The 23,377-nt window shown below is 38.8% G+C and overlaps 1 protein-coding gene and 2 long non-coding RNA genes across 6 annotated transcripts in view; 2 read left to right on the plus strand and 1 right to left on the minus strand.

Moving 5' to 3' along the window:
- Positions 1-23,377, plus strand: part of Rnls (renalase, FAD dependent amine oxidase) — a 310,493-nt gene that overhangs the window by 244,864 nt on the left and 42,252 nt on the right. The window contains exon 8 of one of the 2 annotated variants that reach the window (XR_016537827.1): positions 699-884. The exons of the other annotated variant lie outside the window; for it this stretch is intronic. The gene's annotated coding sequence lies outside the window, so the exon portion shown is untranslated. Of the gene's footprint in view, positions 1-698; positions 885-23,377 lie in introns of those variants that run through there. 2 annotated transcript variants of the gene reach the window in all.
- Positions 542-4,089, minus strand: LOC150054120 (uncharacterized). Of its 3 annotated transcripts, XR_016537829.1 has the most exons (4): positions 3,927-4,089; positions 3,649-3,802; positions 2,503-2,601; positions 542-719 (listed from the first exon to the last, which is right to left on the minus strand). It is a non-coding gene; the product is annotated as an uncharacterized LOC150054120 (long non-coding RNA). The 3 variants fall into 3 exon arrangements; XR_016537830.1 differs by lacking the exon at positions 3,649-3,802; XR_016537828.1 differs by lacking the exon at positions 3,649-3,802 and having other exon boundaries at positions 2,503-2,612.
- On the plus strand, positions 3,145-18,826 carry LOC150054121 (uncharacterized). Its single transcript, XR_016537833.1, has 3 exons — positions 3,145-3,212; positions 10,012-10,193; positions 18,703-18,826. It is a non-coding gene; the product is annotated as an uncharacterized LOC150054121 (long non-coding RNA).

Genomic DNA, 23,377 nt, shown 5'->3' on the forward strand with positions numbered 1-23,377 from the left:
TCTTCAGGGCCAAGTTTATATGTCACTCAAGAGTAAAGAGAGCCCAGCATTACACCCTTTAATACTCATGAATTTCCTTCATGATGTTTGACATATTCCAAGTCTAGTGATATGACTATTTGTGCTGTTGAATGCTTAATGTCATCTCTGCCACTAGACCAAATTCCATGACATTGTGCCATGTCTGGTAATAAATATCAGCCAATACTCATTAAATTAGTTAAATAATAGGAGTTGGACCCTGTCTTGAGGGGACATAAGACATGACCAAATAAATTCTGTTCACAGATACTGGAAAGTTGAGACATTTTTGTCCTCATAAGAAGTTCAAGACTCTTCTCTCTTCCCATCTCTATTCTATACTCTTTAATTTGTTTTTTATTATCTTTAAGTAGTTATACAAAGCATTTTAAATTCAACATCTCAGTTTATGATGGTTCTTTCTTAATGAGCAACATTGGGCAAATTAGGCACTGAAGAAACCAAATGAGCCATAGTAGAAAAAGAATAAATAAGCCCATACTTTGATAACCATCAATTATTTATTGGTTTGTTTTTTAACTTGTGACCAATTCTTACCAGGTAGTAAGACAACACGGGCCTCAAACTTAGGAAGCTCATGTCTCACTCTCCCAGGTTCTGGGAGTTACAGGTAGTAATGCTCAAGTAGTAATGTCCTCTGATTTCTTGCTCTCCAGGTTACTACTACTGAATCCAACCTGAAAAACAAAGAAATGGGAATGTGAGTTTCAATCTTTCCTGTACGTGTGAATCACTAGAAAGGGTTTCATCTGTGCCACCTCTGCAGAAGGTCCCAGGTTAGTAGTTCTAGAGTCAGATCTGGAAGTTTGCAAACTCTCAGCAGGAGGTGTCCAGATGTCAAGCTTGTTGGTTATTTAGACCACACTTTGCGTAGCAATGTGAATGGTTCTCAAACTTTGATCATTACTAGTTGGAGCCACTGTTGTTGAACTAGGAATGAGTTTTAAGATCTGTTTTTATTAACTCCCCTAAAGTTTCAGAAGCACTTGCTTCAAACTCGGCTACACATTAGAATCACATAGGGTATTTGAAAACTGTGAATGTTTGTGCCTTACTCCTAGAGATTTGGATTTGGTTGATCTGAAGTCTGCCTGAGCACATTTAAAGCTCTCTAATGATCTTTTTATTAGCCTTAAGTAGTTCTCCAAAGGGATTTCAAGTCAACACATCAGTTTATGGAAACAGTGCATCTTGCTCAATGTCACCGCTTTCATCTTTCTCCCCCCATCCCTTAAGTGATTTGAATACCTATGAGGGATGATTGACAGCTCTGCACCACTCAACGTTTAGTGGCAGCAGAGTCACTTGGAGGGGCCTTTTAGCCGACAGACTGCTAGACCTTCTTCTGATTTCTTCATTCTGACAGGTCTGTGCTGGGGCCTTAGACTATGCATTCCTGACAAATTCCCAGCTGTTGTGACGTGTAATCCAGCAGCCACACTTTGAAAGCCGCTTATCCAGGAACAACAGATAGAAATAGAACCAAATCAAGTAGAATAGAATATATTGATCATGCCTGTGTTTTTCAGAGTTGACTGTTCATTGAAATCACTGAGGATCAAAACAAATGCTCTAGCTGTGCTAGAGTTTAGGGATATGGGGTGAAAGGTTGCAAAACCTGAAGCTGGTGGTATGGCTGGGGTGGTAAAGTGATTTAGCAAGCACAAAGTCTAGTATTTCCCATTCATTGTTAATTAAACACTTTTAAAGAACCTGTGATTCTAACACACTCTTAAGTGATGCTATTGTTGCCCATCTGCAGACTGTATGTCAAGTATTAAGACCTGTACTGTTTTGGTCCTATCCTGACAGTGTAGATCCCAAGCCAAGGCAATCTTTCTAGGGTTGCTTTCTCAGGCCATGTTTGTATTTGCAAGTCTTGTACATTAATTAAGTGTCCCTTGGTGTAGCATTGTCCCACCTGCATATATTTTCTCCACATGTTCAGGGTAAGAGAGGTGATGGAGAATAGCATTAAGGTGCCTCCATGTCTCTGGCTCCAAACTGCCTCTATCTCCCCATAATTTGCAACAGAAACACTATAAATGACAGTTACTTAGGTCAATGCCTTACCATGTTTGCCTCATTACTGTACAGTAAAAAAGTTAGTCAAAACACATGTCAGATTCGCTTGTGTAAGCTTTCTTTGATTACAACAGTGACCTCAACTCTGTATGCTCACCTTCATGGTTGGTTACACATGTAAAATGGCTGTCTGCTTACAACTTAAAGACGTTCAGAGGGAACACTGAGTGTCAGAGACATGGTAAATTATCCAATGCATTGATTTGGGGGAGTCAGGAATAGTAAAAACTGTGACTGCTATTTCAGATGGCTTGTCTATATGTCTGCTCTCCTTGCTTCCAATATCCTAGCCATGAGAGATAGCAGGAAGAAAGGGGAAGGAACAGGAAGGGGGAAAAAGGGATTTACATAAATGTGATAAATCTGTTATATTACCTGCATTACACAGTGGACATGTTGGAGGGGGGGGACAAAACCCTTTCAATGCAGAGCAATTGCTGCAAATCACACATCCCTAGCTGTATGGCGGTATTCCTGGAGGGAAACTCAGGAGTAGGGAAGGATAGATTTTAGCATGTTCAGTGTGCTTATTTATGGCGCAGCACATCATCAAACAACACTTCACAGACTCTAAGCTGGCAAACTAGAGCGCTTTGAAGAGAAATAATGAGCTGAGAGGTTCATGGCATGCTATTAAAAAGTTTGTGATAGGATTTGGAAAATCAGATGGGTCTCCAAGGAAAAAGGACCATTTCTGAGCCATTGCACTTAGAAGATTTTGGAGCCCCAGAGCAGATATTTATGAGAAGGGAGAGTTGTTTTTGTCTCCAGTCCAGGCTCTGACTGATGTGTAGCAAGGAAGCTGCTTTGTGCAGCAGACCTGAAGTCCTAGAATAGCCATGATGTCACCTTTTTTTTCTACTGATCTGCCCACCACAGCACAGAGGCACGTTATGAGCTCTGTGATGTTTTAGCTTAATTCTCCCACATGTGGGTTGCAATTCCAGCCAAAACAAAGTCAGCAGGAGGTTTTCACAGCCACTGAATTGCTCAAGGTGCTTCAGGCTTAGTGAGGTGGGGAGATCGGGTGAGGATGCACAGATTATCAACAAAGAAATGCACAGAAGGACAAGGCTTCAGAGTGGGTGAGATTTGGGGCTGCCTGGGGTGTGAATCTTTCTATCTTCCAATATATGATTTGATATTATGCATTTTCACCTGGACACTTTCAGTGTCTTAATAGCATATGTGAGGGGAAAAAAAACACCCCATTCTATTCCTGCTGGTAACCAGAGAACCTTCTTGCTAAATTATAAAGGGCATATTTTAGGATATGAGATTATTAAAGAGAACATATTTTTAAAGAGAAGAAATGTGTGCACGCTCACATACACACACAAACACACACAGTGACATATAACTAGGGCAGTATAGGATGAGTTTGTGATTAAGCCATTTTCCCATTTCAGATGTCACTTTAACCCTTTGGACCCCAGTGTCCTGCATACACAGAGTGTGCGCACACACACACACACACACACACACACACACACACACACACAATGGTCCTGAAGCTCCTACCATAAAGCCAGGCTGCTCCACAGGTTGAATAGAAAGACCTACTGGATCTTTCTATGGCTTGTGCCATAATCCCAAGCTCTTCCCCTGAGATGCTTCCCACTCATCTTCCCACCAGCTCCACAACAACTTAAACACGTAGTCTTCTCTCCCAGGTCTGTTGCATTGGACAATTAATGAGATTAATCACATCATGAAAAGCAATTTGTAACCATTAGGGGAAGTGGGGGGTTGAGATATTATGCTAATCAAATGCAACTATTGCTACTACTCTAGCTTACCTCACAAACATCACAAAGATGATGATAAATTTCCCATCCTGCTCCAGCCAAATTCTGAGATGAAGAAGGATTTGTTTCATATGGGCAAAGCTGCTGCTTCTTCCCCCCCCCCCCTTTTCTCTTTCTACTGTGGGAACATGAACTTATTTTCAGTCACCCTTGACATCTGACCATTTGACTGATCACGAGGACACTGTGGTAAACCACAACTCAAGTTGAAATTATCTCTTAGGCAAGGTTTCTGAACTTGGGATGGCACCAGTTCTTGCTCCCAGCTTGGACTTTCTTCCATGGGGATTCCAATTTTCCCTTTCCTTGTCTACTCAAAATGAGTGGTCTTCCTTTAATATCTTCAATTGGATTTGCCCTCAAAATTAGGTGAATGCCAAGAAAAGACAACCGTTTTTTCAGCCAGTGACTCAAAAGTGGCCTTATTTATACATGATGTCCTTCTAGAAATAGAAAAAAATTGCATGAAAACTTCAAACATCATGCAAAGGGAGGAGAAAAGCCAGATCTCTTGATTAATATTGAGACAATTCGACAGGGTTTATACATGTTCCTTCTATTTGAATCATCTTGGTTTTTGTAGTTTTTTTACACCTAAGGGATTCTGCCATCTGCCCACTCTAGAAAGAAACACAGGAAAGCATTCAAAAACAATGGCTGGAAGGAAAAAATAATGTGTTCAAATCCAAGAAATCAACCTTCCTATATCCTTTTAGTTACTTGCATGTTCCATGCCACATAGTGAGGTGAGGCCCACAAATTCAGGCTGTGGTGGAACACCTGCAATTTCCACTCTACCCCTCTCCAGGGCCCTGTCATCATCAAGCCACAACTTACTGTGGAGACCTGGCTGCTGTCTTTCGGGAAAAGGAGGAGGAGGAGGGGGAGAGGAGGAGGAGGAGGAGGGAGAGAGGAGGAGGAGGAGGAAGAGGGGGAGAGGAGAAGGAGGGGGGAGAGGAGGAGGAGGGGGAGAGGAGGGAAGAGGAGGAGGAGGAGGAGGAGGAGGAGGAGGAGGAGGGGGAGCAGGTGGGGGAAGAGGAGGAGGTACAGGCTGTACCTCAGGCAGTTTTGTCCTACTCAAATCTGGCACGCATCTCTGAGAATACTGGTCAGCCTTTCACTGAATACCCTGAGGCAAGATGAAAGCCAGTGATCTAGGGTGATTCTCTCTCAACACCATCCCACTTCATTTCTTCTTGCCCAAAAAGTTAACATGGCAAAATAGCACTGAGGAAGCCTGAAGGACAGATGGACCCAGCCATTCCATTTTGCACACAAAGATTGGGGAAATCTAGAGTTTAGTAAAAGCTTTATCAGTCCTGGGTTTGGGCCAAGGCGCAGGCTGAAGTTCAATTGGCCTGGCCAAATATAGCTGCTGACTCTGCATACTTCCCTTGGGGACTTTTCCTCATCTCCCTGATTCAAATAGTAGAGCATCCAGAGTGGTGGTACGCATGTAGCTGCCAAGACTGACTAAAGAAATAATATACTCATTATATAGTAGTAGTACTAGAGTAGTATAGTAGTAGCAGCAGGTAGTTCAGGTGGAGGCAAGAGAACACAGGAAAGGTTTTCTTTCCAACAGCAAAATATAGTGCCATGAAGTTTCTGGACTATAGGGAGAATATTACCTTAAAAGGGATATTGGCAAATATTTGGGGCTAAAACACGGACTCAGTTTCTTTCCCCTAACAGCTCACAGAGGGATAAAGATATTTCCATGAATTTTATTTTTCTTGGGAATTAAAACATTGATGCCCTGATTTGGGGTAGCATTGCCAAATTAGTGCTGAACTGCTGAACAGACAGAAAAGAAGTATAAATCTAAGGCTTTGCTGGAGAAATGTAAAACAAAATACACACACAAAAAAAGCTCCCTTGATTGTCTAAAGTCATTGAACTGTATATACTCAAAATGCAGCTCAAAACTCCCAGATACCAGTGCCTAACTGTCCTTTGACTAAAACAATGAAAATGAAGTAGATTAGAGGAGGCATTGTTCCAAGTCTAGATCTTCAGAAGGCAAGCAGAGCTTCAAGGAAAATGGGATTTTCTCTAATTAGGCTGACGTTGAATGCTTTGGTAATAATCTTATAAATGTGAATTTATCTTCTGCAAAGTTTGTACATTTGTACTTTCCCATCATGAAAATTAAATTTAAGCTGAGTATTATCTGCTCTGTTCTACCCTGTCCCAGGCATTTTCCACATATGATATGATCACATAACCTTATCTGATCAGAGACTTACACAGATAAAACTATTGGTAGAGGTATAACCTAGGGGTGGAATTCATAGTTTTTCTAATTCCCCTGGGGTTTCATAACCATTTGATAATATCATGTCATGTCATTGGTAGATCTAGTATTCTAAAATATAAAGTCTCCCAAATGATAGAAATTGTAGGTTAAGATTAAGGTTTCTTCACAGTATCTATTTATGATATGAAGACTTCAAAATGCATTTAAATTGGTTATGAATATTTTCATCACTTCTGGTTAAACAGTACCCTAAGTTAATGAATAAAGTATCTGTTTGAGTACATTTCTGATCCTTTGATTTTTATCATAATATGCACATGTTTGGCCATGATATTTTACTCTTTTAAAATTTGTATGTATGTTGTCACTCGCCACCAAAAAAAAAATAATAATAAAGTATCTGTGAGGAAGCCACCATAAAAACTAGCTTAAACTTAGTCTGCTATTTAAAATGCATTGCATGTCCATTTGTAAAACAACTTGGATTGTTTGTTTGTTTGTTTGTTTGTTTGCTAGTTGTTTCTGAGATAAGGTGTTATTGTGTAACACAGACAATCCTCAAACTCAAATTCTTCCCACCTCAGCCTCCATAGTGCTGGCACACAAGCATGCATCGCCATACTGGGTTGATAGTTTAGATCTTACAGGAGGAAAATATTGGCTTCAAACACTGGAAAATTACAGATGTTAACAAAGAGGAGACTCCAATCACTACTAACTGTTAGTGGGAGTGCAAACTTGTTCAACCACTATGGAAAGCAGTATGGCAGTTCCTCAAAAGACTAAACATACAGCTCCCCTATGACCCAGCAATTCCACTACTTGGCATTTACCCACTCCTCCAGAAACAGCACAATTTACCATAGCAAAAATATCAAACCGACCCAGATGCCCCTCAGTTGATGATTTGATGAACAAAATGTGGTATTTATACACAATAGAATTCTATGCTGCTATCATCTCTTTTGCTGTCCCTTGGGTATCTCATATTGTTACAGTATTTCACCTGGTTATCTGATATATTGTATAGATGTGTATTTGGTTATTTGAAGTAGGATAGAGAAGGGGGGCAGGGGTGGGGGAAGGAAAATGGGGACCAAAACATGAGAAAGGATATCAGTGTTTGTGAAGTAATGCACCATTTAGTGAATATAATGTAACCCTTTTATTACAGTAAAAATATATGGAAAAAAGGAGACTCCAAGCTAAGTTCATATTAACTAGGTAGGCAGAAGAAAGCTAATTTAATTAACATCTTTGTTGGATACTAATGTTCAATAAAATCAAGGTAAGGGGCATAATATAACCTTTTCACTGCCATGTATTTTTTTATTGTTGTTTTACTTCTCCTGCTAAGAAAAAAGAAAGCATATGACGAATAAGTTAAAAGTTCTATAAAACACAGAGATGAAAAATATTTATGGTCAACACTATCAAGGTTCTCATTGCCTAGGAGGAAGGGCACAGAAACAGTGAAGAGAGAGATGGGATGGGAGAGGAAAAAGGGGAATTAGAGAGGAGGAGAAAGTAGAGGAGGAGGAATAAGAGGAAGAGGAGGTGATAGAGATGATGGTGATGATGACGATGAGGAGGAGAAAGAGAAGGATTATGATGATGATGATGGAAGTGGGGGTGAGAGTCAGAAATTTCCTCACAAAGAAAAATAGTATAAGCTCAATTTAAAAACTCTGACCAAGTAGATAATAGGGAAAAGAAAAATCCAGACAAAAGGACAGAACACAAAATGGGCTGCCATTTGGGAGATCAGGAAGAATCTGATGCTTTAGGGGTAGAACAGGAAGGGGTAGGTGTGGTGAAATGAGCTAGTGGAATTGTAAAGAGGTTGGAGCTTCAATGTAATATGGAGCTACTGAGAAGTTTTTAGAGGGGGATTTAAGTTTCTTGAAAATTTTTCCTGTGCTAGTATCAACAATGAATGGCTGGTCATCTGATCTACAAAGTGAAAAGTTGATTGTTTCCAAAAAATAAATAGACAAACTCCTGGTATGACTGAGTTTTTTAAAGAGGCAGAAATAAACAGTACTAGATGTGAAAGAGGACACTGAAACAAAAAATTAAATATTTAAGAATCATGAGAGAATCACATGAACAACTTTAGACCAATATATTTGAAACTTCAAGTTTGAAACTTCAAGTACTTTGTTTTGTTTTTGTTTTTTTTTGTTGTTTTCTAAAGACACTGTTTATCCATTATACCCCAGGTTGACCTCAAATATACGATTCTCGTGAATGCAGAGATTACAGATGTGTATCACTATACTCCACTGCATTGCATAACTTCTAGAAATCCTAACTTAGACACACTAACTTGAAAAGAAATTGACAAGGAATAAACCTATACCAGTAAAAGAGAACATTTTAATCAATACTAAGAAATATGCTACAAAATAGTATTGGTCTCAAAGAAGTTTGAAGACAGCTTTCTTTTTGAAAATTAAAAGAAGAAATCATAACCTTTAGCTTTGTAGTGAATAGAAAAAAATGTTTTACAATGTCTTTGTAAATATTGTAACTCTGCTCTCAAAGCTAGGGATTGAGAATTGCTCTCATGTGTGCAAAAATACTAAGTGATAGCCAGCAATCCAAACTGTGTGCAGAAATATCATAAATTCCTAAATGCACATGCATTTATCATTTAACATTATCTCATATTCTTACAGTATTTCACCTTGTTATCTGATATACTGTATATATGCTTGATTGGTTATTTGAAATTGCATAGGGAAGGGGGGAAAACAACATGAGTGGTGCAGGGAGAGGGAAATGGGGACCATGACATGAGAAAAGGTATCAATGTATGCACCGTCTATCTGGTGAATATAATTTAACCCTTCTATTAATTACAATAAAAATATATCAAAAAAGAATCATTTAACATAAAAACTCAATCATATAAGTTATTGCATTGACAAATTACATAGACAATAGGAAACTCATTATTTTTTCAATTATCAATTGGTTTGAAGCATAGATTCATGATTCATTAATTATTAATTTTTAAGGTATTTATTGGTATTGTTTTTCTCTGAATCTTTCCACAATAACAGTGCTTTAGTCAGCCAAAGTCAAAATTTCTACAAGATGTTTTATATATATATATTTCCATATATGTGCATGTCTATTAATATATGTATATGTGCACGTATATAAAATATGTGTATATTTGTAATACATACATGTTTAAATATATGTGTATGTATGTATATATATATATATATAGTTTCTAGAACCATATAATTCTAGCTCATACTTCAATTCACAGCCATGTCAAGTTGTCTAATGAGGACTCCCTCCTGCTTCAAAGATGGAACTTTTTTCCCTTTTCTTTCCATTAAATTTTAATTCAAGTGGAAATAATGTAAGCTTTGAATGAAAAAGGAAATGAGTGCCTTGGAGGAGGAATGAGAACAGTAACAGAGAAGATAATTAAGAAGAGGTCATTTTGTGGTACATGCAGGATGAGACCTGAGATGTCATAGAAAAAAATTCCTTTCAGTTGTCAGAGAAAAGAGGCTAGATTTCAGTGACAATTAAGAGTGAGGATTGATGGAGACTGGTGATTGATTAGATGTGGGTGGAGGCTATAATAAAGAAAAAGGAGTTGGTTAGGACTTTTAGTTGTCTCAACTAAGTGTCCGGGAAGATGGTAATTCAATTACCTGAAATAGAAAATATAACTCGAAGGTTTTCCTGAAATTAGCAAGGTTTTCTTGCACGAGGAGTGAAATAACAATTTAAGAGGATTGTGTGCCACTAGCCTTAAAATTAAAAGTGCTTTGTCATCACTGGATTTAGATTAACATCAAGAGAAAGAAATGAAAGAGCTCAGAAGCATAATGGACTTTTCCAGCTTAAACTAGCTCTGCACCTGGCAAAGAAGTGTCACTTGATGAATGTTTGCTGAACTAGCCCCAAACAACCAGCTGTTTGGTACCTGGATGGATCAGTTACAAAAAGAGGATTTAGGACACCTACGGGTAAGGAAAGAAATAAAATTATCTGAGATTTACTTACTATAAATGAAAACTCTAGAATCTAGTAGTTCCCCATTAACAGGCTAGTAATGCCAATAACTTTAGCAGTGAAATAAAGCAAAGAAGAAAAGACATTTCTAGCTGAAATCTTGTTCTAGAATTCATTTTTGTGTTGAACGTTAAGCTTTGAGCTAGATGTGTAGCACCTGCTAGTAAATCAATGGCATAGGGAGGCTGGGCCACAAAGATCACAAGGCCACACTAGCAAATTTAGCAAGACCAATCTCAAAATAAAGTTTGTTTAAAAAGGACTGACGATAGAGTTTCCATGATAGAGTTTTTGCCTATTATGTACAGGCCCTGGGTTTAAACTTTAGTACATTTTTTATTTGTAAAAGATTTAATTTTATATATAAAATAAGAAAATACAATGTTTCAGTCCTTAGGGATCCTTGTTCCCAAAACACTACTTCCCTCTCCTGAGCACTGACCACAAGAAGTGCCTTTTCCTTCTTCCTCCTATATTTCTCTCAACTGTCCTCTCAAAAAACAAGAACCATGCATGTCCCCACATTATGGGATTGCATGTATGTGTATCAAAATCTATAGGAACCAATAGAATCAAATCATAGTTTTATTATATGTGTTCAAAGAAAGTAACTGGTAAAAAGAAGGCACACAATTATAGAATAAGGAAGGTCAGCATAGTAATATCCACTGAATGAAGCATTAGCATCAAGCAGCCACGGAGACATTTTGTTAATGACCAGTCTTCCCCATGATGGCAGAAAATGATAATGCTGCCATTTGGCTCTAAGGAAATGTATCTAGGCTTGAATTGGCTAGAAAGTGCTAGAAATCGGTAAAGTGATAGAAAAGTCTGAGTGGCCCAGCTAGAGTTTGGATAACTGTTTTATAACTGCCTGGTACTTACATTTCAGTCTTTAGGACATCAGATTTCAGATGGCATTACCAAGAGACCAAACTCAGATCTGAGAGAGAATGTACCAGAACCCTTTGCCAGGAGCAATCTCCTGCTGATCCAATCCAAGTGGCAAGATCCACAGCAGGACAAAAGAACTTTTGAAAAGCACTTGAAAAGAGTTCAGTTACTCTGCGGTTAACCCATCAAAGGCGTCTTCCTGTAACCCAGAGGACAGCAGGCCCCGACATGTGCTGGCCATTTGGAAAACAGATTCATACAGAGCAGATCAAACATTTCAGGAGAACCCCTTGCCTTGAAAACATGGAGCCTTATGAAAATCATTAAGCTATTCACTGATATTTATTTGCTTACACTGTACTTTAGCAAAGCAAACAGGAAGATGAGGATGAGAGCTATTGACCTACTTTCAGAGGCTCTGGTTCAGGAAAGAGGATTCCCTTACATGCCTGATTTTAAAGAGTCTTTTAAGAGGACATGTACCACAAAGCTGGCATAGGGTGACTGTCTTGGCTTCCTTTAACTGTGTATTAGGTCAACAGCCACCTCAAGCTGCTTAGAAACTTAGAAATCCCCAAGCAGTTAGAGAAATCCCATAGAGCTAAGAAAATCCTTGCAATCTCAAAGGTTTAAACAGGAAAAAACAAAACAACAAAAAACTTTCCAAACATTTTCCTTCTCCCTCTATGGCATTTTGTGTAACTCTCTCCCAGCCTCATAAAACATGGATGGCTCTGATCCCTTTGACCTGGAATGGAATGGGAGTAGGGATATATTTTCATCTTGAGAGTTAACAAAGTTTTTGAGAGGCAAAAGAGAGAAAGGGAAGGAAGGAATGAGAAAGGAAGAGAAGTGGGGATGGAGGAATAAAGGAAGGAGAAAAAGAAGAATGAAGGAAAAGAGGGCCAGATGTGGTGGCACAGGCCTGGAATCACAGCCATTTAGAAGACCAGTACAGAGGATCAGGATCTGAGGCCCACCCTGGCAAAGTTAACATAGACCTTGCCTGGAAAACAAACTCAAAAAGAAGAAGGAGAAGGACGAAGAGGACAGAGAAGAGGAAGAGAAAGAAGGAGGAGGAGGAGAATGAGGAAGAGGAATAAAATAGCAAGAAAGCAAGACGAAAGGAAGGAAGGAAGGAAGGAAGGAAGGAAGGAAGGAAGGAAGGAAGGAAGGAAGGAAGGAAGGAAGGAAGGGAAGGAAGGAAGGAGAAGAAGAACTGGGAGTGTGGCTGAAATGGTAGAGCTCTTCCCAAATACAACATCCTGAGTTTAATACGTAGTATCACCCCCATTTCTGCTCCCACCCAAAAGAAAGAAGAAATATTAGGAAAATATCTATATAAATGATTTAACCCCTTGTTAACTATGGATATGTGCACATTAAAAAACATATTAATATAAGAAATTTAAAAGAAAAAATCTCCAACAATACAACAATGCATTTCATCATATGACTTTTGTTATTGTCAATAACCACTTTTGTTTAACACCATTTGACTTCCAAGCCTTAGAAAAACTCAGTTTTTCTAAATTTTAAAACTTCTAGTAGGTAACTATCTACTAAAAAGTGCTTCAAGAAAGAGACCTGGATAGGCCTGGGATATTTGGGGATGAGCTTGAGATGGACCTTGGTAGATGTGGTAGTTGTCACTCATGAACTAGCAGCTCAACCCCAGTGTTTGACTCTTTGTAAATGAGTCTGTTGAGTTCACACAATGCCAGCACATGATAGGTACTCAATACATTTTTGTTGAATAAATGAATTATCAGATCAGCCTTATAAAGCAGCAATGCAGTATATGAAGACACTTTAGTAGGAAGAGAGAAAGTAATTTGTAGGAAGAGAGAAAGTCATTTATCTGAGATCTCAGTAGAGCCCTGATCTGAACTGCTGCCTCTCTGACCAGTCTCTGAGCTGAACAACTTCTGTACCACCCTCTGCATTAGATCTCAAAGGTTACTTTCAAAAGCATCCCTTCCTTTCATTGGAAGGTTAAAGTAACTCATTTCATCCCTTGAGAATGAGCTAAAAAGAAAGCTAAGCCATCAAGGCCTATAAAATAGTGTTTCCCTGTGACCTTTTTTATAAAATCAGGAAATGGTTACTTAGGCCCCCATAATGCCAGCTCAGAACTCTTACCTCCTCCTCTTTTATCAAAACTTTCTTGACTTGGAAAGTCATTTCTAGAAAGACAGTGTGCCAACATTTTCACAGGCTGCCAGAGCCTCCACCTCTTTCTTAAAGGAGCCAGAGATTTTCCTTCTCCAGAACTTGATGATACAATTAAGTAAAACTCAACCATTATCAAACAATGCTTTTACTTAAATATCAGATTTTTCAGAGAGATAGACCAGAAACTAGTAAAACTTCTTCATTTCTTTCTTATGCAAGGGTTGGCTCTTAGAACCCCTAAATTCATAAGTGTGTTACTTTTATATAGAAAGCAGGCCATAGTTACAAAATATCAAAAAAGCACATGACTCCAAACTATAAAACCCACATTATAGAATAGTATTAGAATTATTATAGAATTATTAGAATAGGATTCTACCTATGCTCTATTTTTATTAGATAAATTAAAGATTTTTAAAAAATAAGTATCCAGGCTACCTCTTCCATTAAGTTGTTCTTGGTCTCTCCATAAGCAAATGTTTCTGTCTTGAACACCATAAAACTTTAACTCTTCCTCACTGAAGCATGCTTCCCTTGGGCTGACTGATGGGTGACTATATCTTTGCTTCATCTTCTATTAGATTTTAAGGCCCTTGAAGGCAGGGATCAGCTTTATCTTTACATTTCCTACAGGTTGATCACGGGCTTGTTGATCCTAGGAGCTCAATAACAATGTGTTGAGTTGCAGTGAATCTTGACCTTCCCAGGCTACCAGGCCCTCAGCCAGAGTCAGAGTGTAGAGCACAATAGATCCTTGTATTCATCCCTGTGCATACCCTCAAACATATAGTAAACACCTTGCAAACTTAGTGACACTGGCAAATACATGCTTTCCCAGGATATTTTCCCTTTTGAAGAGGTTCTTCTGACAATTGGTCTGCTGTTGATTTAGAGAGGTACTCCATGGAAAGAACCATCTAAGCCTTTCTTTACTATGCAAGGGATCAAGAGAAGAGAAGGGAACAATTAGGATAATTTCAGTGCCAGGATGTATAGATGTATAGATGATGTGTAGATGAGAGGAACTGAGGGTGCAGTACAATGGGGGGATGGACCTGATTGTGCATGAAGCCTCCTACCTCTGCCTTCCTCTTTGCCTTTTCTATACTACTTTCTCCTTCTCTAGCACCTAGTTCTCCACTCAAACTTAGTCCTACGAAGTTTGGAATTCAGCACTAATTCCCAGGAAAAGGCCACCACTCCGGGGGAGGTCCCAGCCCTCTCCCACTTCCTCTGCAGGATGCTCTCACAAGATGTTGTGGTGGCGACACTTGCTGCTCTTTATTAAATACAAATTATACTGACCAGTTTCTGGGAAATTTTGTTGAACAGTTGATTCCCTGCAAACCCCCAAGATATTTCCCAGATCTGAGAGAATTAGTGTTCTCATGGCTATTATTGTTTACAAAGCTCACACCATTTTTTTTAAGTTTTCTTAAAGGAACAAGGTAAAGCAAGCATGAACATAAACCTTCAGCTTCCAGAAAGGGTTTGACATTCTCTTTTTATCACAAGAATGATTCTAGTGGGACAGCAAGGCAGAAAGGGAACAGGAGTTCCACACAAGATTGCCAAATTTGTCATGTAAAAATACAGGACTCTGCCAGGCACTGATTGCTTATGCTGTAATTCTTGCTACTCAGGAGGCTGAGATCTGAGAATTAAGGATCAAAGCCAGTTGGTACAGGAATTTCATCAGACACTTATTTTTGAAAGTACCAAAATACTAGAAATGGAACTGTGGCTCAAGTGGTAGAGTGCTAGCCTCGAGCACAAAAGCTCAGAAACAGTGTCCAGGCCCTGATTTCATGCTCCAAGACTGGAAAAAATGCAAGGCTACAAGTTGCATTTGGATTTAATATAAGCAACAGAAGATGTTTTGGTAACAAGTATGTCCCACATGCCAAATAGAGTATCTGGTATTAAGATAAATTCAGATTTAACTAATAACCTTTTTTAAACCTAAAAACAGGGAAATTCAGGGCAATAAGATTTCCACCAGTGGAAAGACTTAGAAAAAAATCATATTAAGTGAAGTAAGCCAGACTCAAAGAAACATAAGCTCAATAGTTTCCCTCATTTGGCATAATCAGTAAAAACCTTGGGCTCTCCTAGCAGAGATTTACAGTAGAACAAAACTTAGATACATAAGGCCATATAGAATGAGGCTAACTGAAAGGACGTCCAGGATATAAAAATAAAAGCGATATAACAAGTGATTGTTGTCCTTAATGTATTATGTTACTGCTCATCTCTTTTGCTGTCCCTTGGTTATCTCATATTATTACAGTATTTCACCTGGTTATCTGATATATTGTATATATGCGTATTTGGTTATTTGAAGTAGGCTAGGGAAGGGAGGAAAAGATGAGGGGCGAGGTTGGGGGGAGGGAAGTGGGGACCAAGACATGAGAAAGGGTATTGTATCAATGTATGTGAAGTAATGCTCCTTCTATCTGGTGAATATAATGTGTGTGTGTGTGTGTGTGTGTGTGTGTGTATATATATATATATGATTTCCACCAACAAAAGTGTCTTTTAAAGCCCTGACTGAATGGCTTCAGGTATTTCAACTCAGGCCCTCCATTTACCCTGGAGTGTGAGCTCCATAGCTTAGAAAAACCATTGGGACAATGAATATTCAGTGAACATTCTACACTTCCATGCCCTCAGCAGCCTTATGGAAAACTGCTCCTCTCTAGTAGCTGGGGAGGAAAAGTCTTTCTCTTTTACAAATGGCTTTCTCCTCCCCTTTTATAGATTGAAACAGTTTGGATTTGCTGGAGAGAATAGTTTTTGCTAAGAGCTTGTAGATTACAGTCCAACCTGGCTTATCAGCTGAGGAGGGGTTATGGTAGGGCTCAAAGTAAGGGATTTAGAGTCAGGCGGACCTGATTTGGATTTCTGGCTCTACCACTTCTTAGCTGCTCTAGGCCTCCATTTCTGCATATGCAAAGCCATGGTGCTTGTGAATTTGTGTGTGGAATAACCAACCAGAGTGTATATAATACTTGTCACATGCCAACACATGGTAGGTACTCCTTTAATATTAACCACTGGTATTATTAGTTTATTAATTATTTAGTTATTAGAAGTAACTTAGTTGAAAGATGGCTCCATCTCTATCCTGAAGGCTCTATCCTGACTGTATTACTACAAAACTTTTTAGGAGTCAGACTACTGTTCCAGCACAAACTGAACTGCATAGTGAAATCCTGTCTCAAGAAAGAAAAGAAAAGAAGAAAGAAGAAAAGAAAGCAAAAAGAATGAGAAGAGCCAGGCACTGGTGGCTCATGCCTAAAACCCTAGCAACCTAAGAGGCTGAGATCTGAGAATTCAGGTTCAAAGCTTTCCTAGGCAGGAAAGTCCATGAGACTGTTTGATCAACAGAAAACTAGAAGAGTGCTAGCTTCAAGCAAAAGAGCTCAGGGCCCCATGACCAACAACAACAAAGAATGAAAGAAAGAAGGGAAAGAAAGAAGGAAGGATGGGGATCAATATAGTTTCTTAGCTTTGTGTTTCCAATCACATCTTTGACTATATTCTTTGGATATAGTGGTCATGTGTTTGGGGCACCTATCTATAAGTCACCATTTTTCTAGTAATCACTGTATTGCTTGCCTCAAACCTCCTTCGGTTGTTGAGGTTCAGCAGAAGTCTTTGTGGCTCTGGCCTAAGACAATCAGATCATCTCTTGATGAAGAAGTTGAGTGTAGAGGTTGACTTGTGATCAAACAGAGCTAATTAATCCTCATGACAGCTAGTCTCAGTGTCACCTGGGTGATTCAAAGTGGTATGGACTTTTTCCTCCTAAAGGCTGAAAGGAAGTTGGGTCTTAGAATTAACTGTGGACATCTTACCACTACAAATGTGAACTCTGTTAAAGAAGAAAACTGGAGCTCAAGGAACTCTGTCATATGAGAAAAAAAATTTCTTTATCCATCCTTGAGATATTCAGAGGGAAGCGAAACACATCCCACTCTTTGCCTCATTCTGTTTTAACAGGCTTCTGTTTGTGGATACACTTCAACATACCTCCTTGTCAATTTGTATCTGCCCAGTGCTTGACCTTGGAATCTAATCCGGCCATTTGTAATTTCTGACACTTTTTTTATTAAAGAATTTATTAACATTGATTTTTACATCATATTTCAAATGACATGTTTAACCAACAAGTATTCAAGAAGGGAATCTCTATATACAATCACTGGCATTTAGTTCATAGAACATAATCAAAATTAGGCTAAGGGTTTATATATCATAGATACATAATAATTTATGAAATAAAACATTATGTCTATAGAGTCATAGGTTTTTATATCTATGTAGTTATGTTTATATTTCCAATACCATATCCATAACATTGGGTATGCAAATATTGAGTCCTTGCTCTTGTACTGTTTGGATATAATAGCCACATATTAAGGATACCATGCGCCTGTTGTTCCTTTTGTCTTGACTTGTTTCACTCAACATGATTTGCTCTAGATTCATCCATTTCCCTGCAAATGCCATTATTTTATCTTGTCTGTTGGCTATATAGAATTCCATTGTATACATAATACCACATTTTCTGTACCATTCATCTGCAGTAGGGCATCTGGATTTTTTCCAATGCCTGGCTATTGTGAACAGTGCAGAGATGAACATAGCTGAGCAGGTGTCCTTATCATATCTTGGGTTATGATGCTCAGGGTAGGTGCCCAGAATTTCTGACACTTTTTAAGTCATCTCAACAAGCACATTCACCAGCAATCTGGGATTTCAACCTTAAGCTCCTGACACTCCTGCTTTCAAGTTATTACCATTGAATAACAGGAAGGAGAAAATGTCACTAGCTGATTACTGTACAAATGAGTAGCTGGCACCATGGTGCAAATTTTATGTCATGAAATAAGTTGGTAAACCCACTTTACTGAAAAAATGACTGAGGCTCCTAAAGTATACTAGTGTCCAAGGGCTTCTATAATAAAATGCCATTGTCTAGATGGTATAAAAAAAACCATGTCTTCACAATTCGTGAGAACAGAAGTGGTGTGAGGTGTCAGTGGGGTTGTTTCTCCTTCGGATTCTCTCCTTGGCTTGTAGATAAAGCGCTGCCTGTGATCTTTCCTTTGTATATATAGATCAAAGTCTTAATCTCTTCTTGTAAGGAGACAAGTCTTGTTGTCCTAGTGAACTCGTTTAAACTTACTTGCCTTTTTAAGACTTTGTTTCTGATTTCACATTCTGAGATAATGAGTGTTAAGACTTTCAATATGTGAATTTTGAAGAGACACAAGGACTAGGTTAAGTAATTTAGAGCTCTTACAGATGGGTACTGAGAAACTAAGAGTCATTCTCTGTGCCCATTATTTTCCTATCTTCTAACTTCCACTTTCTCATTCCAACTAGAACCTCAAGAATCATCCTACAAACTGGCCCCATTCTGCCTTCTATGATGGGCACCAACAGGAATACAGAGGTGGAAGATACATGTCTGCTCCATGGGGTCTGACCTAGTATGGACAAGAGAGAAGACAAGATCATAAAAGATTAGGGGATCTATAATAAATGCTAATTTCTTTGTCTCCCTTCAGAGAAGACCTACATAGGAGCATATGAAAAGTGTCATAAGAGAAAAGAAAGCAATATATGGCTATAAAGGAAGGAGAGATTGCTATCAGTACGAGTGAGGTTAATTGTTAGAGAAGGGGAAGGAGAGAAGAGAGATGGGATGAGGCAAAGCCTCAGAAATACTTTGGCACATAGGAATCAAACTGCCAGGGGGTATCCTTCTGCTCTTGTCATTCCAGAAAACATAATGCTTTGATTTACTCATTGGAAATATAGGTCAAGAACCTATATTGAAATGCTCCAAATTCTGAACCTTTTGAGTACTGACATAACATCACAAGTAAAAAACTCAATTACATATATGACCTCAAGTGATGGGTAACAACCAAAACATAGACATGTAAAAAACTACTGTATGAAATTACCTTCAGGCTATGAGTTTAAGTTTACAGTGGTTTGTATTGAAACTTGGGCTCCAATACAGCCATGTTGAAAGTTAGAAGAGGGTGAATGGATCACGACTAATTCAGTGATGGATTTGTAGCTGAAAAGACTATTGGGGGTGAGGACTGTGGAAACTTTTGGGATGCTGAACTTAGAGTATGTAGGTCGCCAAGGTGGGCCCTTAAACTACTCCTTCCCTTTCTCTCTCTTCCTCCTGCTACCTACATCTTTCTATTTCTCTTTGTTTTCTGTTCTACCTCTTGCTCCCCACCACAATGAGAAGGCTTCAGTCTATGGTTGATTAGCTCTATTTCTTTGGGAACCTGTACAAGGGAAGACATCATGATAGGAAGCACAGGATGGAGAAAGGCTGCTCTCCTTAGAGACAGGAAGTGGAAAAACACAGACCCACACTCCTTTGATGGTGCTTCCTGCAATGACTTAAAGACCTTTCACTAGACTTTGCCTCTTAAAGGTCTTACCACCTCCTGGAATAGCCTCAAAAGCTGAAAACTGAGCCATTAACACCTGAGCTTGAGGGGGGAGGAGTGGACACTTATCCAAACAATAACACAAGCCATTAATTTAATTCAGAAAGAAAAACATTCATGTTTGTGCCACAAAGAAGTCAAGAAGGAAGTAGCAGAGAAATACAGTTAGATAGGGCCTTGTCAGGGAGAACACTGATGAAGCAGTGGCATGGCACCCCAGTGAAGAAGTTTGGTTTCTATGGAAAGTATTATTCTGCTCCCCAATGTCTGGATCTGCTTCTCTTCTACATGAAGACATGAAGAAGTCTCGTGTGGGATTTCTCAATGTTCTTGCATCAAGAGAAAAGCCATATGGGAGCGCCTGTGTAAAAGTGAAATGGATCACTTTTCAAGGGTTGGGCAGAGAAAAGCCTGGGCCTGACTCTTTCACACACTGATCAAAGAGGTAGTGGGGGGCCCTGTGTATAAATGAAAAAAAAAAACCCAAAAGGATAAAGACCCTAGATTGCTAAGTCACTGAAGTCACCTGATACATAGCATTGAGTACAAGGAATACATGGCTATTTATTTACAAGAAATAAATTTTTCATATGAGGATTGTTATCACCACATAGCATAGCCCTATCTATAGTTTTAGGTACTAAAGGAAAAGAAAAGTAGGGAAGTGACAAAAGAGAACTGCAAAGCTGAGGAAAGATTCATTTTTGGTTTTGATTGTTTTTTTCATATTTCTGTGGAGAATAATGCCTCAGAATGTTTGTTAGAAAAGTGCAAAAACCTAGCACTAGGAAAAAAAGATTAAAATGATAAGTTAATATTCTAAAGAGCACAAAAAAAACAGTAATATTATGTGATGAGTTTCTGCTCTATGTCTAAGAGAGAAGTAGACATTCAGAAATATAATGGATGCCTGGCCGTTTGAGTTGAAGAGTGAGGTTGAGAGAGCCCACCCTCATAGCCCATGAACTTGACTTCTGAGGCAAGCAAGCAGAAGCTGGAATTTGGAATCTCGTTGGCACGAAGCAATTTCAAGGGATGACGAGCGTCTATGCCTGAAATAACCATGCATGCAGTGATGGCTTTTGCATATCAGCCTCCTGGCAGCTGTCCATGTAGGATGACTGGCAAGGATTTGGTACAGGCTGCTTTTCATTCTTTGGGTGTAAATTCTATGAAGAGATCTTGAACAGAATCAACAGTATTAAAGAAATAAATTCATGCCCAGAAAGGGTTAAAACGATTCCTCTGCTCAGCTCTAACCTCCCACCCCCCACTGTTTGCCTATGTCCTTTAACTAAATTAGTCCACTGACAGGCCAGTGCTGGTCCCTAGCAGAACAACACATGCTGAGCTCTCTTCTCAGTGCACTCCTGATGAACTTTGAGTCACACATCTGCTACAGAGAAGGAACTCTTATTCCCAAATGGCTGACATTTGCTGAGGATTGGGGGTTCATCTTCACCGTGGCATAGGTTTCTCAGACTGCTGGAGAATCTGAGGAATAATCTTAGTTATTACAAAGCACTGTCAACTAATATCTGTCTGATATCATGCTAATATTCTCTTTCTGGGTTCAAATTAAATCCAGTGTCTGCTCTTTTCTACCTCTAAGCTATTGTTATGTCTGAGCTAAGGATCTAGTTTCACAGCACTACTTCTCTACACTTCTTTCTTTGATTTAGAATAGTAGTAATCAAACTTTTTTTGTGTGGGGGGATAGGACCAGGAAGTAAATTTTATGTTCCCTGACACTTATACTCTCTGTTGCAACTGTTCAACTTCTGGTATTACAAAAGTAGGATGAGATAATACCTAAATTAATGAACTGGTTGTGAGTTAATCATACTTTATTTACAAAAATTGTCAATAGGCTAGATTTCACTCTAGTAGGCTCTACTTCACCAAACCTGGCTGAAAGTATTCATTAGCAAGAAAGTTTCAAGTGAACTGGCAAATAACAAAAAAAAAACACAGCATCTTTCCATGTGTTTATTGGGAGAAAAAAATGGCTTAAAAACAATCTTACTGGCTTTAAAAATTTCCTTAAAGAAAAGATAATCCTCTTCTTCTAAAATATGGCACTTGAAATGATTAAATACTTCAACACCCCCAACCTATCCTCACACACACACATACAGAATTGAGGCAATTCAGAGAAAAGAGAGTAAAATGGCTAAATAATAGAAAGGGAAAAGTATCATTTATCTGCAAATACAGGCTCTTCTTTAGGAATTGACTTACCCAGACATTGAACTGATTATAAGATATGTAGAGTAAAAACAAATTTGCTGACCTTCATTTCAGAGATCAGAGGTTAAATTCATACCCTGTAGGATGGTTCTGTGAAATTGCTCCCAAGCTGCCGAGTGACATATTTTTGAAAAATATTTCTCTCTGACTTTATCAAGTGTTCTTTGTGTTCTGAAAACATGATTTCAAGCCCCAGCTGGAGCTGGGACTTCATGAGTCTTAGCTGAAATTCTTTTCCAACATCATCCAGAGGCATATGGTTAGTTGCAATCGACATTAATTGCAGGGATGAATATCCCTGAGTTGAATTATTTATTGAAGACTGAAATTAACACTTGTTATGCTGGATAACCAAGGGTTTCATGAACCATGAATAGACAGAGAGCTAAAATTGTCTATTTTGATGTCCTTGACATTTCTTATATAGAAAAGTCAAGCAGCGACTTAGTGTTCTCAAATTCTTCACTTTTGAGCAATGTCTCAGACCAGAACCATAACTGGTCAAAAGCTGGGGAAATTGCCAGGGACCAGCAGCAGCTCATGACTATAACCCCAGCTACTCAGAAGGCTAAGATCTGAGGATTGAGGTTCAAAGCCAACCCAGGAAGAATGTCTGAGAGACACTGATCTCCAACTAACCATCAAAAAAGCAAGAAGTCATTCAAGTGGTAGAGAGTTAGCCTTGAGCACAAAGGTTCATGGACAGGACCCAGACCATAAGTTCAAACTCCTTCAGCATAAAGGCCTGTTGGAACTTGTCAAATGCTTTTTCTGCATCTACTGAGATGATCATGTGGTTCTTGTTCTTGCTCTGTTGTAGCTGGCAGGATGATTTCCTCTTGTAGTCACCCAGTCTATGCTGAAGGTAAGTGAGGCACTGAGCACTCAGGCTCTGGGGAGTCTGGTATCTTGGTGAGAGCTCAGTTAGACTTGCCCTGAACTTCTGCCATCTTCCCAGAATCCTTTCATAAAATATTATTTTACATGATAATATGCACATAGCTATTAAGACTTTGTCATCCACTCCTATGCATAGCCTCTTCTGGGCTCACTGTATGAAAATGTCTGGAAATCTATATAATTTATCATGTTCAGTGTGTGTGTGTGTGTGTGTGTGTGTGTGTGTTTGTGTGTGAGAGCGTGCATGTATGTGCACACATGTGTGCAACTATAATTAAGTGTGCTTATTTATTGATTTATAGGTACATTCTACCTGCTACAAATGAGGGACCATAACTGTCCATCCAAGCTTTTGCTACTGGCTAGCTATAAAGACTAATAATCTTTTTAAATTGTTAGCTATTCAGTTAGGAAGAAGAAAGATATTA

Source organism: Megascapheus bottae, chromosome 15 (assembly GCF_031878675.1).
Source record: "Megascapheus bottae isolate mThoBot1 chromosome 15, mThoBot2.hap1, whole genome shotgun sequence".
In the NCBI taxonomy this organism is placed as follows: Eukaryota; Metazoa; Chordata; class Mammalia; order Rodentia; family Geomyidae; genus Megascapheus; species Megascapheus bottae.